The sequence below is a fragment of the Scyliorhinus torazame genome, chromosome 25, assembly GCF_047496885.1.
Source record: "Scyliorhinus torazame isolate Kashiwa2021f chromosome 25, sScyTor2.1, whole genome shotgun sequence".
Taxonomy (NCBI): domain Eukaryota; kingdom Metazoa; phylum Chordata; class Chondrichthyes; order Carcharhiniformes; family Scyliorhinidae; genus Scyliorhinus; species Scyliorhinus torazame.
The window spans coordinates 15,857,067-15,874,319 of record NC_092731.1 but is presented as its reverse complement, the minus strand read 5'-3'; the positions used below and the strand labels follow the sequence as shown (position 1 = coordinate 15,874,319).

General features: G+C 59.5%; 1 protein-coding gene across 2 annotated transcripts in view; it reads left to right on the top strand.

Annotated features, from left to right (window-relative positions):
- The window catches only part of LOC140402355 (MAP/microtubule affinity-regulating kinase 4-like), a 58,806-nt gene that overhangs the window by 18,752 nt on the left and 22,801 nt on the right, over positions 1-17,253 (top strand). The gene's annotated exons all lie outside the window — the stretch shown is intronic.

Below are 17,253 nucleotides of genomic sequence, written 5' to 3'. Positions count from 1 at the left end.
GTTAGTTGGGCACCTAACACACACATCTTTGGTCTGTGGGAGGAAACCGGAGCTCCCGCAGGAAACCCAGGCAGGCACGGGGAGAGCGTGCAAACTCCACCCAGACAGTGAGCCAAGCCGGGAAGGGAATCGAACCTGGGACCCTGGAGCCATGAGGCAGCTATGCTAACCACCCTGCCCACCTCCAATATTATTATAACTGGGAAGTAAGAAATGTCTCAAAAGTGCTTAAAACCTCCTAATCTGCCCCTATGATTTTCCAGCTGGGTTTTGTTAATAGACTCGAGGACAGTCCTGCAGGGTTGGAGACGGGAGGGGGGTCATTCTGCCCCCTGAGCCTATTCTGCCACATAGTTAGATCTTGGCTGGGATCTACGACTGAACCTTACAACCACCTTTGCCCCGTATACCTCGGCAACTTTGGCGAACACAAACCTATCCATCCCGGATTTAAAATTGAGAGTCGATCGAGGATCAATTGCCGTTTGCAGGAGAGAATTCCAAACTTCTCCCGCCCTTTGCTTGAGCAAACGTTTCCTAACTTCACCCCTGAAAGGACTGCACCCCCGCCCCAGACTCCCCCACCCCCGGATGTCGTCTCTCTCTCGCTCTACCTGCCCTGTCTGATACCCGGGGACCATGAAGGCCGTGGGGCCGAGCCGCTGACTAGCGTCGGCATTGGCGATCGGACGGCGAGTGATTGCCCGGGATATATCCGCGATGCCACCGGGAAGATGGGAGTTAATGGATTTGTTACCCCAGCCCTGCTGCGGTTTATCTTTCTCTGGTGACGTCTGCCGTTTTCCAAGTCAAACAAAAGTCACCACTTCACCCACACACTCACTCGATATAGCCGTGAGACTGAGTCACCTCATTAACATGCTGAACATGCAGATGGCTGGAACGGAAGCCCCACAACATGTACATCGCAAAACCTTCTAGTCAACTGAAAATCTCTGGGTCCTGGGTAACAGTAACCCACGGTGCGGTGTGTGCCGGGTAACAGTAACCCACGGTGCGGTGTGTGCCGGGAGACAGTAACCCACGGTGCGGTGTGTGCCGGGAGACAGTAACCCACGGTGCGGTGTGTGCCGGGAGACAGTAACCCACGGTGCGGTGTGTGCCTGGAAACAGTAACCCACGGTGCGGTGTGTGCCGGGAGACAGTAACCCACGGTGCGGTGTGTGCCGGGAAACAGTAACCCACGGTGCGGTGTGTGCCGGGAGACAGTAACCCACAGTGCGGTGTGTGCCGGGTAACTAACCCACGGTGCGATGTGTGCCGGGAGACAGTAACCCACGGTGCGGTGTGTGCCGGGAGACAGTAACCCACGGTGCGGTGTGTGCCGGGAGACAGTAACCCACGGTGCGGTGTGTGCCGGGAGACAGTAACCCACGGTGCGGTGTTGTGCCGGGTAACAGTAACCCACGGTGCGGTGTTGTGCCGGGTAACAGTAACCCACGGTGCGGTGTTGTGCCGGGAGACAGTAACCCACGGTGCTGTGTGTGCCAGGTAACAGTAACCCACGGTGCGGTGTTGTGCCGGGTAACAGTAACCCACGGTGCGGTGTGTGCCGGGTCACAGTAACCCACGGTGCAGTGTGTGCCGGGAGACCGTAACCCACGGTGCGGTGGTGTGCCGGGAAACAGTAACCCACGGTGCGGTGTGTGCGGGGTAACAGTAACCCACGGTGCGGTGTTGTGCCGGGAAACAGTAACCCACGGTGCGGTGTGTGCCGGGTGACAGTAACCCACGGTGCGGTGTGTGCCGGGTGACAGTAACCCACGGTGCGGTGTGTGCCGGGTAACAGTAACCCACGGTGCGGTGTGTGCCGGGTAACAGTAACCCACGGTGCGGTGTGTGCCGGGAGACAGTAACCCACGGTGCGGTGTGTGCCGGGAGACAGTAACCCACGGTGCGGTGTGTGCCGGGATACAGTAACCCACGGTGCGGTGTGTGCCGGGAGACAGTAACCCACGGTGCGGTGTGTGCCGGGAGACAGTAACCCACGGTGCGGTGTTGTGCCGGGTAACAGTAACCCACGGTGCGGTGTGTGCCGGGTGACAGTAACCCACGGTGCGGTGTTGTGCCGGGAGACAGTAACCCACGGTGCGGTGTTGTGCCGGGAGACAGTAACCCACGGTGCGGTGTTGTGCCGGGAGACAGTAACCCACGGTGCGGTGTTGTGCCGGGAGACAGTAACCCACGGTGCGGTGTGTGCCGGGAGACAGTAACCCACGGTGAGGTGTGTGCCGGGTGACAGTAACCCACGGTGCGGTGTGTGCCGGGTGACAGTAACCCACGGTGCGGTGTGTGCCGGGTGACAGTAACCCACGGTGAGGTGTGTGCCGGGAGACAGTAACCCACGGTGCGGTGTGTGCTGAGTCACAGTAATCCACGGTGCGGTGTTGTGCCGGGTGACAGTAACCCACGGTGAAGTGTGTGCCGGGAGACAGTAACCCACGGTGCGGTGTGTACCGGGTGACAGTAACCCACGGTGCGGTGTGTACCGGGTGACAGTAACCCACGGTGCGGTGTGTGCCGGGAGACAGTAACCCACGGTGCGGTGTGTGCCGGGTCACAGTAACCCACGGTGCGGCGTGTGCCGGGTGACAGTAACCCACTGTGCGGTGTGTGCCGGGAGACAGTATCCCACGGTGCGGTGTGTGCCGGGAGACAGTAACCCACGGTGCGGTGTGTGCCGGGAAACAGTAACCCACGGTGCGGTGTGTGCCGGGAAACAGTAACCCGCGGTGCGGTGTGTGCCGGGAAACAGTAACCCACGGTGTGGTGTGTGCCGGGAAACAGTAACCTACGGTGCGGTGTGTGCCGGGAGACAGTAACCCACGGTGCGGTGTGTACCGGGTGACAGTAACCCACGGTGCGGTGTGTGCCGGGTGACAGTAACCCACGGTGCGGTGTGTGCTGGGTGACAGTAACCCACGGTGCGGTATGTGCCAGGAGACAGTAACCCACGGTGCGGTGTGTGCCGGGATACAGTAACCCACGGTGCGGTGTGTGCCGGGTAACAGTAACCCACGGTGCGGTGTGTGCCGTGTCACAGTAACCCACGGTGCGGTGTGTGCCGGGAAACAGTAACCCACGGTGCGGTGTGTGCCGGGAAACAGTAACCCACGGTGTGGTGTGTGCCGGGAAACAGTAACCCACGGTGCGGTGTGTGCCGGGATACAGTAACCCACGGTGCGGTGTGTGCCGGGTGACAGTAACCCACGCTGCGGTGTGTGCCGGGAGACAGTAACCCACGGTGCGGTGTTGTGCCGGGATACAGTAACCCACGGTGCGGTGTGTGCCGGGATACAGTAACCCACGGTGCGGTGTGTGCCGGGAGACAGTAACCCACGGTGCGGTGTTGTGCCGGGTGACAGTAACCCACGGTGCGGTGTGTGCCGGGAGACAGTAACCCACGGTGCGGTGTTGTGCCGGGTGACAGTAACCCACGGTGCGGTGTGTGCCGGGAGACAGTAACCCACGGTGCGGTGTGTGCCGGGTGACAGTAACCCACGGTGCGGTGTGTACCGGGTGACAGTAACCCACGGTGCGGTGTGTGCTGGGTGACAGTAACCCACGGTGCGGTGTGTGCCGGGTCACAGTAACCCACGGTGCGGCGTGTGCCGGGTGACAGTAACCCACTGTGCGGTGTGTGCCGGGAGACAGTATCCCACGGTGCGGTGTGTGCCGGGAGACAGTAACCCACGGTGCGGTGTGTGCCGGGAAACAGTAACCCACGGTGCGGTGTGTGCCGGGAAACAGTAACCCGCGGTGCGGTGTGTGCCGGGTCACAGTAACCCACGGTGCAGTGTGTGCCGGGAGACCGTAACCCACGGTGCGGTGGTGTGCCGGGAAACAGTAACCCACGGTGCGGTGTGTGCGGGGTAACAGTAACCCACGGTGCGGTGTTGTGCCGGGAAACAGTAACCCACGGTGCGGTGTGTGCCGGGTGACAGTAACCCACGGTGCGGTGTGTGCCGGGTGACAGTAACCCACGGTGCGGTGTGTGCCGGGTAACAGTAACCCACGGTGCGGTGTGTGCCGGGAGACAGTAACCCACGGTGCGGTGTGTGCCGGGAGACAGTAACCCACGGTGCGGTGTGTGCCGGGAGACAGTAACCCACGGTGCGGTGTGTGCCGGGATACAGTAACCCACGGTGCGGTGTGTGCCGGGAGACAGTAACCCACGGTGCGGTGTGTGCCGGGAGACAGTAACCCACGGTGCGGTGTTGTGCCGGGTAACAGTAACCCACGGTGCGGTGTGTGCCGGGTGACAGTAACCCACGGTGCGGTGTTGTGCCGGGAGACAGTAACCCACGGTGCGGTGTTGTGCCGGGAGACAGTAACCCACGGTGCGGTGTTGTGCCGGGAGACAGTAACCCACGGTGCGGTGTTGTGCCGGGAGACAGTAACCCACGGTGCGGTGTGTGCCGGGAGACAGTAACCCACGGTGAGGTGTGTGCCGGGTGACAGTAACCCACGGTGCGGTGTGTGCCGGGTGACAGTAACCCACGGTGCGGTGTGTGCCGGGTGACAGTAACCCACGGTGAGGTGTGTGCCGGGAGACAGTAACCCACGGTGCGGTGTGTGCTGAGTCACAGTAATCCAGGGTGCGGTGTTGTGCCGGGTGACAGTAACCCACGGTGAAGTGTGTGCCGGGAGACAGTAACCCACGGTGCGGTGTGTACCGGGTGACAGTAACCCACGGTGCGGTGTGTACCGGGTGACAGTAACCCACGGTGCGGTGTGTGCCGGGAGACAGTAACCCACGGTGCGGTGTGTGCCGGGTCACAGTAACCCACGGTGCGGCGTGTGCCGGGTGACAGTAACCCACTGTGCGGTGTGTGCCGGGAGACAGTATCCCACGGTGCGGTGTGTGCCGGGAGACAGTAACCCACGGTGCGGTGTGTGCCGGGAAACAGTAACCCACGGTGCGGTGTGTGCCGGGAAACAGTAACCCGCGGTGCGGTGTGTGCCGGGAAACAGTAACCCACGGTGTGGTGTGTGCCGGGAAACAGTAACCTACGGTGCGGTGTGTGCCGGGAGACAGTAACCCACGGTGCGGTGTGTGCCGGGAGACAGTAACCCACGGTGCGGTGTGTGCTGAGTCACAGTAATCCAGGGTGCGGTGTTGTGCCGGGTGACAGTAACCCACGGTGAAGTGTGTGCCGGGAGACAGTAACCCACGGTGCGGTGTGTTCCGGGTGACAGTAACCCACGGTGCGGTGTGTACCGGGTGACAGTAACCCACGGTGCGGTGTGTGCCGGGAGACAGTAACCCACGGTGCGGTGTGTGCCGGGTCACAGTAACCCACGGTGCGGCGTGTGCCGGGTGACAGTAACCCACTGTGCGGTGTGTGCCGGGAGACAGTATCCCACGGTGCGGTGTGTGCCGGGAGACAGTAACCCACGGTGCGGTGTGTGCCGGGAAACAGTAACCCACGGTGCGGTGTGTGCCGGGAAACAGTAACCCGCGGTGCGGTGTGTGCCGGGAAACAGTAACCCACGGTGTGGTGTGTGCCGGGAAACAGTAACCTACAGTGCGGTGTGTGCCGGGAGACAGTAACCCACGGTGCGGTGTGTACCGGGTGACAGTAACCCACGGTGCGGTGTGTGCCGGGTCACAGTAACCCACGGTGCGGCGTGTGCCGGGTGACAGTAACCCACTGTGCGGTGTGTGCCGGGAGACAGTATCCCACGGTGCGGTGTGTGCCGGGAGACAGTAACCCACGGTGCGGTGTGTGCCGGGAAACAGTAACCCACGGTGCGGTGTGTGCCGGGAAACAGTAACCCGCGGTGCGGTGTGTGCCGGGAAACAGTAACCCACGGTGTGGTGTGTGCCGGGAAACAGTAACCTACGGTGCGGTGTGTGCCGGGAGACAGTAACCCACGGTGCGGTGTGTACCGGGTGACAGTAACCCACGGTGCGGTGTGTGCCGGGTGACAGTAACCCACGGTGCGGTGTGTGCTGGGTGACAGTAACCCACGGTGCGGTATGTGCCAGGAGACAGTAACCCACGGTGCGGTGTGTGCCGGGATACAGTAACCCACGGTGCGGTGTGTGCCGGGTAACAGTAACCCACGGTGCGGTGTGTGCCGTGTCACAGTAACCCACGGTGCGGTGTGTGCCCGGAAACAGTAACCCACGGTGCGGCGTGTGCCGGGAAACAGTAACCCACGGTGTGGTGTGTGCCGGGAAACAGTAACCCACGGTGCGGTGTGTGCCGGGATACAGTAACCCACGGTGCGGTGTGTGCCGGGTGACAGTAACCCACGCTGCGGTGTGTGCCGGGAGACAGTAACCCACGGTGCGGTGTTGTGCCGGGATACAGTAACCCACGGTGCGGTGTGTGCCGGGATACAGTAACCCACGGTGCGGTGTGTGCCGGGAGACAGTAACCCACGGTGCGGTGTTGTGCCGGGTGACAGTAACCCACGGTGCGGTGTGTGCCGGGAGACAGTAACCCACGGTGCGGTGTTGTGCCGGGTGACAGTAACCCACGGTGCGGTGTTGTGCCGGGTGACAGTAACCCACGGTGCGGTGTGTGCCGGGAGACAGTAACCCACGGTGCGGTGTGTGCCGGGTGACAGTAACCCACGGTGCGGTGTGTACCGGGTGACAGTAACCCACGGTGCGGTGTGTGCTGGGTGACAGTAACCCACGGTGCGGTGTGTGCCGGGAGACAGTAACCCACGGTGCGGTGTTGTGCCGGGTAACAGTAACCCACGGTGCGGTGTGTGCCGTGTCACAGTAACCCACGGTGCGGTGTGTGCCGGGAAACAGTAACCCACGGTGCGGTGTGTGCCGGGAAACAGTAACCCACGGTGTGGTGTGTGCCGGGAAACAGTAACCCACGGTGCGGTGTGTGCCGGGATACAGTAACCCACGGTGCGGTGTGTGCCGGGTGACAGTAACCCACGCTGCGGTGTGTGCCGGGAGACAGTAACCCACGGTGCGGTGTTGTGCCGGGATACAGTAACCCACGGTGCGGTGTGTGCCGGGATACAGTAACCCACGGTGCGGTGTGTGCCGGGAGACAGTAACCCACGGTGCGGTGTTGTGCCGGGTGACAGTAACCCACGGTGCGGTGTGTGCCGGGAGACAGTAACCCACGGTGCGGTGTTGTGCCGGGTGACAGTAACCCACGGTGCGGTGTGTGCCGGGAGACAGTAACCCACGGTGCGGTGTGTGCCGGGTGACAGTAACCCACGGTGCGGTGTGTGCCGGGTGACAGTAACCCACGGTGCGGTGTGTGCTGGGTGACAGTAACCCACAGTGAGGTGTGTGCCGGGAGACAGTAACCCACGGTGCGGTGTTGTGCCGGGTCACAGTAACCCACGGTGCGGTGTGTACCGGGTCACAGTAACCCACGGTGCGTTGTGTGCCGGGAGACAGTAACCCACGGTGCGGTGTGTGCCGGGAGACAGTATCCCACGGTGCGGTGTGTGCCGGGTAACAGTAACCCACGGTGCGGTGTGTGCCGGGTCACAGTAACCCACGGTGCGGTGTGTGCCGGGAAACAGTAACCCACAGTGCGGTGTGTGCCGGGAGACAGTATCCCACGGTGCGGTGTGTGCCGGGTCACAGTAACCCACGGTGCGGTGTGTGCCGGGAGACAGTAACCCACGGTGCGGTGTTGTGCCGGGTGACAGTAACCCACGGTGCGGTGTGTGCCGGGAGACAGTAACCCACGGTGCGGTGTGTGCCGGGTGACAGTAACCCACGGTGCGGTGTGTACCGGGTGACAGTAACCCACGGTGCGGTGTGTGCTGGGTGACAGTAACCCACAGTGAGGTGTGTGCCGGGAGACAGTAACCCACGGTGCGGTGTTGTGCCGGGTCACAGTAACCCACGGTGCGGTGTGTACCGGGTCACAGTAACCCACGGTGCGTTGTGTGCCGGGAGACAGTAACCCACGGTGCGGTGTGTGCCGGGAGACAGTATCCCACGGTGCGGTGTGTGCCGGGTAACAGTAACCCACGGTGCGGTGTGTGCCGGGTCACAGTAACCCACGGTGCGGTGTGTGCCGGGAAACAGTAACCCACAGTGCGGTGTGTGCCGGGAGACAGTATCCCACGGTGCGGTGTGTGCCGGGTCACAGTAACCCACGGTGCGGTGTGTGCCGGGTCACAGTAACCCACGGTGCGGTGTGTGCCGGCTAACAGTAACCCACGGTGCGGTGCTGTGCCGGGAAACAGTAACCCACGGTGCGGTGTGTGCCGGGAAACAGTAACCCACGGTGCGGTGTGTGCCGGGTAACAGTAACCCACGGTGCGGTGTGTGCCGGGAAACAGTAACCCACGGTGCGGTGTGTGCCGGGTAACAGTAACCCACGGTGCGGTGTTGTTCCTGGAAACAGTAACCCACGGTGCGGTGTTGTGCCGGGTAACAGTAACCCACGGTGCGGTGTGTGCCGGGCAACAGTAACCCACGGTGCGGTGGTGTGCCGGGAAACAGTAACCCACGGTGCGGTGTGTGCCGGGCAACAGTAACCCAAGGTGCGGTGTGTGCCGGGTAACAGTAACCCACGGTGCGGTGTGTGCCGGGAAACAGTAACCCACGGTGCGGTGTGTGCCGGGTCACAGTAACCCACGGCGCGGTGTTTGCTGGGTGACAGTAACCCACGGCGCGGTGTTTGCTGGGTGACAGTAACCCACGGTGCGGTGTGTGCCGGGTAACAGTAACCCACGGTGCGGTGTGTGCCGGGAAACAGTAACCCACAGTGCGGTGTGTGCCTGGAAACAGTAACCCACGGTGCGGTGTTTGCTGGGTGACAGTAACCCACGGTGCGGCGTGTGCCGGGAAACAGTAACCCACGGTGCGGTGTGTGCCGGGAAACAGTAACCCACAGTGCGGTGTGTGCCTGGAAACAGTAACCCACGGTGCGGTGTGTGCCGGGAAACAGTAACCCACGGTGCGGTGTGTGCGGGGTAACAGTAACCCACGGTGCGGTGTGTGCCGGGAAACAGTAACCCACAGTGCGGTGTGTGCCGGGAAACAGTAACCCACGGTGCGGTGTGTGCCGGGAAACAGTAACCCACGGTGCGGTGTTGTGCCGGGAGACAGTAACCCACGGTGCGGTGTTGTGCCAGGTAACAGTAACCCACGGTGCGGTGTGTGCCGGGAGACAGTAACCCACGGTGCGGTGTGTGCCGGGTCACAGTAACCCACGGTGCGGTGTGTGCCGGGAAACAGAAACCCACGGTGCGGTGTGTGCCGGGAAACAGTAACCCACGGTGCGGTGTGTGCCGGGTCACAGTAACCCACGGCGCGGTGTTTGCTGGGTGACAGTAACCCACGGTGCGGTGTGTGCCGGGAGACAGTAACCCACGGTGCGGTGTTGTGCCGGGTAACAGTAACCCACGGTGCGGTGTGTGCCGGGAGACAGTAACCCACGGTGCGGTGTGTGCCGGGAGACAGTAACCCACGGTGCGGTGTGTGCCGGGTCACAGTAACCCACGGTGCGGTGTGTGCCGGGAAACAGTAACCCACGGTGCGGTGTTGTGCCGGGTAACAGTAACCCACGGTGCGGTGTGTGCCAGGTAACAGTAACCCACGGTGCGGTGTGTGCCGGGAGACAGTAACCCACGGTGCGGTGTTGTGCCGGGAGACAGTAACCCACGGTGCGGTGTTGTGCCGGGTCACAGTAACCCACGGTGCGGTGTGTGCCGGGAAACAGAAACCCACGGTGCTGTGTGTGCCGGGAAACAGTAACCCACGGTGCGGTGTGTGCCGGGTGACAGTAACCCACGGTGCGGTGTGTGCCGGGAGACAGTAACCCACGGTGCGGTGTGTGCTGGGTCACAGTAACCCACGGTGCGGTGTGTGCCGGGTAACAGTAACCCACGGTGCGGTGTGTGCCGGGAAACAGTAACCCACGGTGCGGTGTGTGCCGGGTAACAGTAACCCACGGTGCGGTGTTGTTCCTGGAAACAGTAACCCACGGTGCGGTGTTGTGCCGGGTAACAGTAACCCACGGTGCGGTGTGTGCCGGGCAACAGTAACCCACGGTGCGGTGGTGTGCCGGGAAACAGTAACCCACGGTGCGGTGTGTGCCGGGCAACAGTAACCCAAGGTGCGGTGTGTGCCGGGTAACAGTAACCCACGGTGCGGTGTGTGTCGGGAAACAGTAACCCACGGTGCGGTGTGTGCCGGGTCACAGTAACCCACGGCGCGGTGTTTGCTGGGTGACAGTAACCCACGGCGCGGTGTTTGCTGGGTGACAGTAACCCACGGTGCGGTGTGTGCCGGGTAACAGTAACCCACGGTGCGGTGTGTGCCGGGAAACAGTAACCCACAGTGCGGTGTGTGCCTGGAAACAGTAACCCACGGTGCGGTGTTTGCTGGGTGACAGTAACCCACGGTGCGGTGTGTGCCGGGAGACAGTAACCCACGGTGCGGTGTTGTGCCGGGTAACAGTAACCCACGGTGCGGTGTGTGCCGGGAGACAGTAACCCACGGTGCGGTGTGTGCCGGGAGACAGTAACCCACGGTGCGGTGTGTGCCGGGTCACAGTAACCCACGGTGCGGTGTGTGCCGGGAAACAGTAACCCACGGTGCGGTGTTGTGCCGGGTAACAGTAACCCACGGTGCGGTGTGTGCCAGGTAACAGTAACCCACGGTGCGGTGTGTGCCGGGAGACAGTAACCCACGGTGCGGTGTTGTGCCGGGAGACAGTAACCCACGGTGCGGTGTTGTGCCGGGTCACAGTAACCCACGGTGCGGTGTGTGCCGGGAAACAGAAACCCACGGTGCTGTGTGTGCCGGGAAACAGTAACCCACGGTGCGGTGTGTGCCGGGTGACAGTAACCCACGGTGCGGTGTGTGCCGGGAGACAGTAACCCACGGTGCGGTGTGTGCTGGGTCACAGTAACCCACGGTGCGGTGTGTGCCGGGTAACAGTAACCCACGGTGCGGTGTGTGCCGGGAAACAGTAACCCACGGTGCGGTGTGTGCCGGGAGACAGTAACCCACGGTGCGGTGTGTGCCGGGAGACAGTAACCCACAGTGCGGTGTGTGCCGGGAAACAGTAACCCACGGTGCGGTGTGTGCCGGGTGACAGTAACCCACGGTGCGGTGTGTGCCGGGAGACAGTAACCCACAGTGCGGTGTGTGCTGGGAGACAGTAACCCACGGTGCGGTGTTGTGCCGGGTGACAAGAGCCCACGGTGCGGTGTGTGCCGGGAGACAGTAACCCACAGTGCGGTGTGTGCCGGGTGACAGTAACCCACGGTGCGGTGTGTGCCGGGTGACTGTAACCCACGGTGCGGTGTGTGCCGGGAGACAGTAACCCACGGTGCGGTGTGTGCCGGGAAACAGTAACCCACAGTGCGGTGTGTGCCGGGTGACAGTAACCCACGGTGCGGTGTGTGCCGGGTGACAGTAACCCACGGTGCGGTGTGTGCCGGGAGACAGTAACCCACGGCGCGGTGTGTGCCGGGAGACAGTAACCCACGGTGCGGTGTGTGCCGGGAAACAGAAACCCACGGTGCTGTGTGTGCCGGGAAACAGTAACCCACGGTGCGGTGTGTGCCGGGAGACAGTAACCCACGGTGCAGTGTGTGCCGGGAGACAGTACCCCACGGTGCGGTGTGTGCCGGGAGACAGTAACCCACGGTGCGGTGTGTGCCGGGAGACAGTAACCCACGGTGCGGTGTGTGCTGGGTCACAGTAACCCACGGTGCGGTGTGTGCCGGGTAACAGTAACCCACGGTGCGGTGTGTGCCGGGAAACAGTAACCCACGGTGCGGTGTGTGCCGGGAGACAGTAACCCACGGTGCGGTGTGTGCCGGGAGACAGTAACCCACGGTGCGGTGTGTGCCGGGAAACAGTAACCCACGGTGCGGTGTGTGCCGGGTGACAGTAACCCACGGTGCGGTGTGTGCCGGGAGACAGTAACCCACAGTGCGGTGTGTGCTGGGAGACAGTAACCCACGGTGCGGTGTTGTGCCGGGTGACAAGAGCCCACGGTGCGGTGTGTGCCGGGAGACAGTAACCCACAGTGCGGTGTGTGCCGGGTGACAGTAACCCACGGTGCGGTGTGTGCCGGGTGACTGTAACCCACGGTGCGGTGTGTGCCGGGAGACAGTAACCCACGGTGCGGTGTGTGCCGGGAAACAGTAACCCACAGTGCGGTGTGTGCCGGGTGACAGTAACCCACGGTGCGGTGTGTGCCGGGTGACAGTAACCCACGGTGCGGTGTGTGCCGCGAGACAGTAACCCACGGCGCGGTGTGTGCCGGGAGACAGTAACCCACGGTGCGGTGTGTGCCGGGTGACAGTAACCCACGGTGCGGTGTGTACCGGGTGACAGTAACCCACGGTGCGGTGTGTGCCGGGAGACAGTAACCCACGGTGCGGTGTGTGCCGGGAGACAGTAACCCACGGTGCGGTGTGTGCCGGGAGACAGTAACCCACGGTGCGGTGTGTGCCGGTTAACAGTAACCCACGGTGCGGTGTGTGCCGGGAGACAGTATCCCACGGTGCGGTGTGTGCCGGGAGACAGTAACCCACGGTGCGGTGTGTACCGGGTGACAGTAACCCATGGTGCGGTGTGTACCGGGTGACAGTAACCCACGGTGCGGTGTGTGCCGGGAGACAGTAACCCACGGTGCGGTGTGTACCGGGAGACAGTAACCCACGGTGCGGTGTGTGCCGGGTAACAGTAACCCACGGTGCGGTGTGTACCGGGTAACAGTAACCCACGGTGCGGTGTGTACCGGGTAACAGTAACCCACGGTGCGGTGTGTACCGGGTAACAGTAACCCACGGTGCGGTGTGTACCGGGTGACAGTAACCCACGGTGCGGTGTGTACCGGGTGACAGTAACCCACGGTGCGGTGTGTACCGGGTGACAGTAACCCACGGTGCGGTGTGTACCGGGTGACAGTAACCCACGGTGCGGTGTGTACCGGGTGACAGTAACCCACGGCGCGGTGTGTGCCGGGTGACAGTAACCCACGGCGCGGTGTTGTGCAGTGGGTGCAATTAAACCCCGGTGCTGGACACTCGCATCCGAATGAAGAGTACTTCTGCCCATCAATAAAAATCCGTGACACGCGTGTTAGCCAGGCTGCACCCCGGCGGGGAGCGGGAGGTTTGATTGGTGTGTGTGCTGCCGCTTTTTTTCTCCCTTGCACTGTCTTTCATTCTCTCTTTCATTTTCTCGTTCTCATTCTCTCTCTCTGTCATTCTCTCTCTCTCTCTCTCATTCTCTCATTCATTCTCTCTCGTTCATTCTCTCTCCCTCTCGATCATTCTCTCTCTCTCTCGCTCAATCTCTCTCTCTCGTTCTCTCATTCTCTCTCTCTCTCATTCTCTCTCTCTCTCATTCTCTCTTCCTCAGTCACTCTCATTCTCTCTCTCGCTCATTCTCTCTCTCACTCTCTCCCATTCTCTCTCTCTCGCTCATTCTCTCTCTCGCTCTCTCGCTCATTCTCTCTCTCTCATTCTCTCTCTCTCTCTCTCATTCTCTCTCTCTCTCATTCTCTCTGTCATTCTTTCTCTCTCTCTCTCTCTCTCTCATTCTCTCTCCCATTCTCTCGCTCATTCTCTCTTTCTCTCCCATTCTCTCGCTCATTCTCTCTCTCGCTCATTCTCTCTTCTCTCTCTCTCTTTCTCTCATTCTCTCTCTTTCATTCTCTCTCTATCTCATTCTCTCTCTCTCACTCTCGAGCGCTCTCTCTCTCTCATTCTCTCTCTCATTGTCTCTCTCTCTCTCATTCTCTCTCTTTTATTCGGTCTCCCATTCTCTCTCTCTTTCTCTCTCTCTCTCCTTCTCTCTCATTCTCATTGTCTCTCTCTCATTCTCTCTCTCATTCTCTCTCTCTCTCTCTCTCTCTCTCTCTCTCTCTCTCATTCTCTCTCATTCTCTCTCTCTTTCTCTTATTCTCTCTCTCATTCTCTCTCCCATTCTCTCGCTCATTCTCTCCTCTCTCTCTCATTCTCTCTCTTTCATTCTCTCCCTCTCTATCTCATTCTCTCACTCACTCTCGCGCGTTTTCTCTATCTCTCATTCTCTCTCTCTCTCTCTCTCATTCTCTTTTTCTCTCTTTCTCTCATTCTCTCTCTCTTTCTCTCATTCTCTCTCTCTCTCTCTCTCTCTCTCTCTCTCTCATTCTCTCTTTCTCATTCTCTCTCTTTTATTCGGTCTCCCATTCTCTCTCTCTCATTCTCTCTCTCTCTCTCTCTCTCTCTCTCTCTCTCTCTCTCTTTCTCCCTCTCTCTCTCTCCTTCTCTCTCATTCTCATTGTCTCTCTCTCATTCTCTCTCTCTCTCTTTCTCTCTCGCTCTCGCTCTCATTCTCTCTCTCTCTCATTCTCATTCTCTTTCTCTCATTCTCTCTCTCTTTCATTCTGTCTCTCTTTGTCTCTCATTCTATCTCTCATTCTTTCATTCTCTCTCTCTCATTCTCTCTCTTTCATTCTGTCTCCCATTCTCTCTCTCTCATTCTCTCACTCTCACTCTCTCTCTCACTCATTCTCTCTCCCTCTCATTCTCTCTCTCTCTCATTCTGTCTCTCTCATTGTTTCTCTCTCTCTCATTCTCTCTCCCTCTCTCTCTCCCTCTCTCATTCTCTCTCTCTCTCATTGTTTCTTTCTCTCATTCTCTCTCTCTCATTCTCTCTCTCTCTCTCTCTCTCATTCTCCCTCTCTCTCTCATTATCTCTCTGATTGGCCACGGCAGATTGGGGGAGACGATTCTTTTCCCACTAGACGTGGACCCTTGGGGCAAAACGCTTCCAGTTCCAACCTTTGTGTCAACACTTTCAAATACTGTGTTAGCATTTCTGGCCCTGGAGGAACTACTCTGCCCCAATGTGCTGTAATTCAGGCTTCCCGTCAACAGGGTTGCTGTGGAGCGGATTGCCAACCGCCAGCAGCCGACATTTTCTTTTTCCAAACTAATTTTTGAGGTGTTTTATTTTCGGACATTCATTGAGTGCTTAAACTGTCTTTTGATTTTTCATATCCAATAAAGGGCCCCCACTGCACCCCCACCCAGACACACTCTCCCAACCCCTACACATTTACACCCAAAAGTGGTTGGGCCTAGTTGTGAATGCCGGAGCCTGGATCTTAGGCCGCAGCCTGGCCACAACCCTAAACTAAAGTTGCCTCGGCCGGGAGCATTTATTCCCGGAGGCCTCACCTCAAAACGGTTGGCCAGCCTTCGATAATTTTCCAATATTTATCACAAATAACAGAAAGTGTTCGATGTGCATTTGGGGGAAACAGAAACACAATTTTTAAATTTTTTAAAAAATGACTGGAATGTTTTTCTCCTGGGCATCGCTCTCTCCGGTGTCGCAGCAAACACTCTTTAATTCCTGGAGACCGTTTTACTGTCAAGTTCTGTCTCCGTGTAGGGAGAGCCGATCGCCCGTATATAGCCCGTCGTGATGGCCGTTTAGATGATCGCCTGAACTCCCAGAACCCTCTGTGGTGAATGTAAATACAGTTAATTCACCAATTATGTTCTATGTTATTAACCCTGTGGGTTTTATCTGTGGGCCATTGTATGGCTTCACCCACAGGGGGAGATGCTGGAGGATGTTGGAGCATGTATGGGCTCCGCCCCTTTGAAGGGGTATAAGATTGGCTGGCCTGTGGGACTGTCCTCAGTATGTACCAGTCGCAGGCAGGCAAAGTTGATAGTTAATTAAAACCACTGTTTTACTCCGACACGAGTCCTTGAGTGAATTGATGGTCGCATCAATTTAACTACCTGAACAAAAACGATTATGGAGTCAGCCCTCAAACCTGACAGACTGGAGCTCGATCTACAGGCTGCGGAGGCGAAGGATTTTCTTTTCACACTGGCTGCGGTGTTTCAAGGCCTACCTTGCCGCGTCGTCGACGCCATCCGTCACGGACGAACAAAAATTGAGTCTCCTCCATACAGGTGAGTCACCGCATTTCTGTGCAACTCGAAGAGGCCACCTCATATACCGCCGCTCTCGCAATCCTCGAGCGCATCTATGTGCGGCCTGTGAACGAGGTCTATGTGCGACATATTCTCACTACTCGACGCCAGCGCCCCGGGGAGTCACTCGACGACTATCTGCGCGACCTCAAAGCCCTCGCGCGCAACTGCAACTATCAGGCCGTTATGGCCACTCAGCACGTGGAGCTCGCCGTCCGAGACGGCTACGTTGCGGGGGTCAGATCAAATTACGTGCGGCAGCGACTGCTCGAGAAAGGGGCCCAGGACCTGGACGAGACGGTGAAACTGGCGACTTCGCTGGAGGTCGCTTTCCAGAGCCTCACTGCATTTCCAGCCGAACACTCGACACCCTCGTGGGCCCCCGACCAGAGACTACCCCAGGCCTGTGCTGCGCGCCCACCCGCTCATCGTGGGGGGTCGCCTTGTTATTTTTGCGGCCAGCCTCAACACCCTCGACAGCACTGCCCGGCCCGCAACGCGCGCTGCAACAGTTGCGGCCGAGAAGGGCACTTCGCCAAGGTCTGCCTCGCCAAGCCTCAGCACGCGAACTCTCAGACCCGGAGTACCGACTCTCAGGCCCGCAGGCCTCGCAATGTGGCAGCGTGCCTGCCGACTACGCACAGCACGTGCGACTCACGGGGCCGCCATTTTGGCCATCCTCCCCGACGCGGTCGGCCACGTGCGATCCATGGGGGCCGCCATCTTGGACGCCATCTTCCTCCATGCCCGCCACGTTTGATCAACGGGGGCCGCCATCTTGGGCGCCATCTGCTACGCCGCTCGACAAGTACGGCCTGCTCGGACAGCCGACCACGGTTACCCACAACTCAGCGCAGTTACCTTGGACCAGTCGCGACCCAAGCACCTTAAGAGCTCAATCATGGCTGTCCGGGTTAACGGGTACGAGACACATAAGAACTAGGAGCAGGAGTCGGCCATCTGGCTCCTCGAGCCTGCTCCACCATTCAATGAGATCATGGCTGATCTTTTGTGGACTCGGCTCCACTTTCCGGCCCGAACACCATAAACCCTTAATCCCTTTATTCTTCAAAAAACTATCTATCTTTATCTTAAAAACATTTAATGAAGGAGCCTCTACTGCTTCACTGGGTAAGGAATTCCATAGATTCACAACCCGTTGGGTGAAGAAGTTCCTCCTAAACTCAGTCCTAAATCTACTTCCCCTTATTTTGAGGCTATGCCCCCTAGTTCTGCTTTCACCCGCCAGTGGAAACAACCTGCCCGCATCTATCCTATCTATTCCCTTCATAATCTTATATGTTTCTATAAGATCCCCCC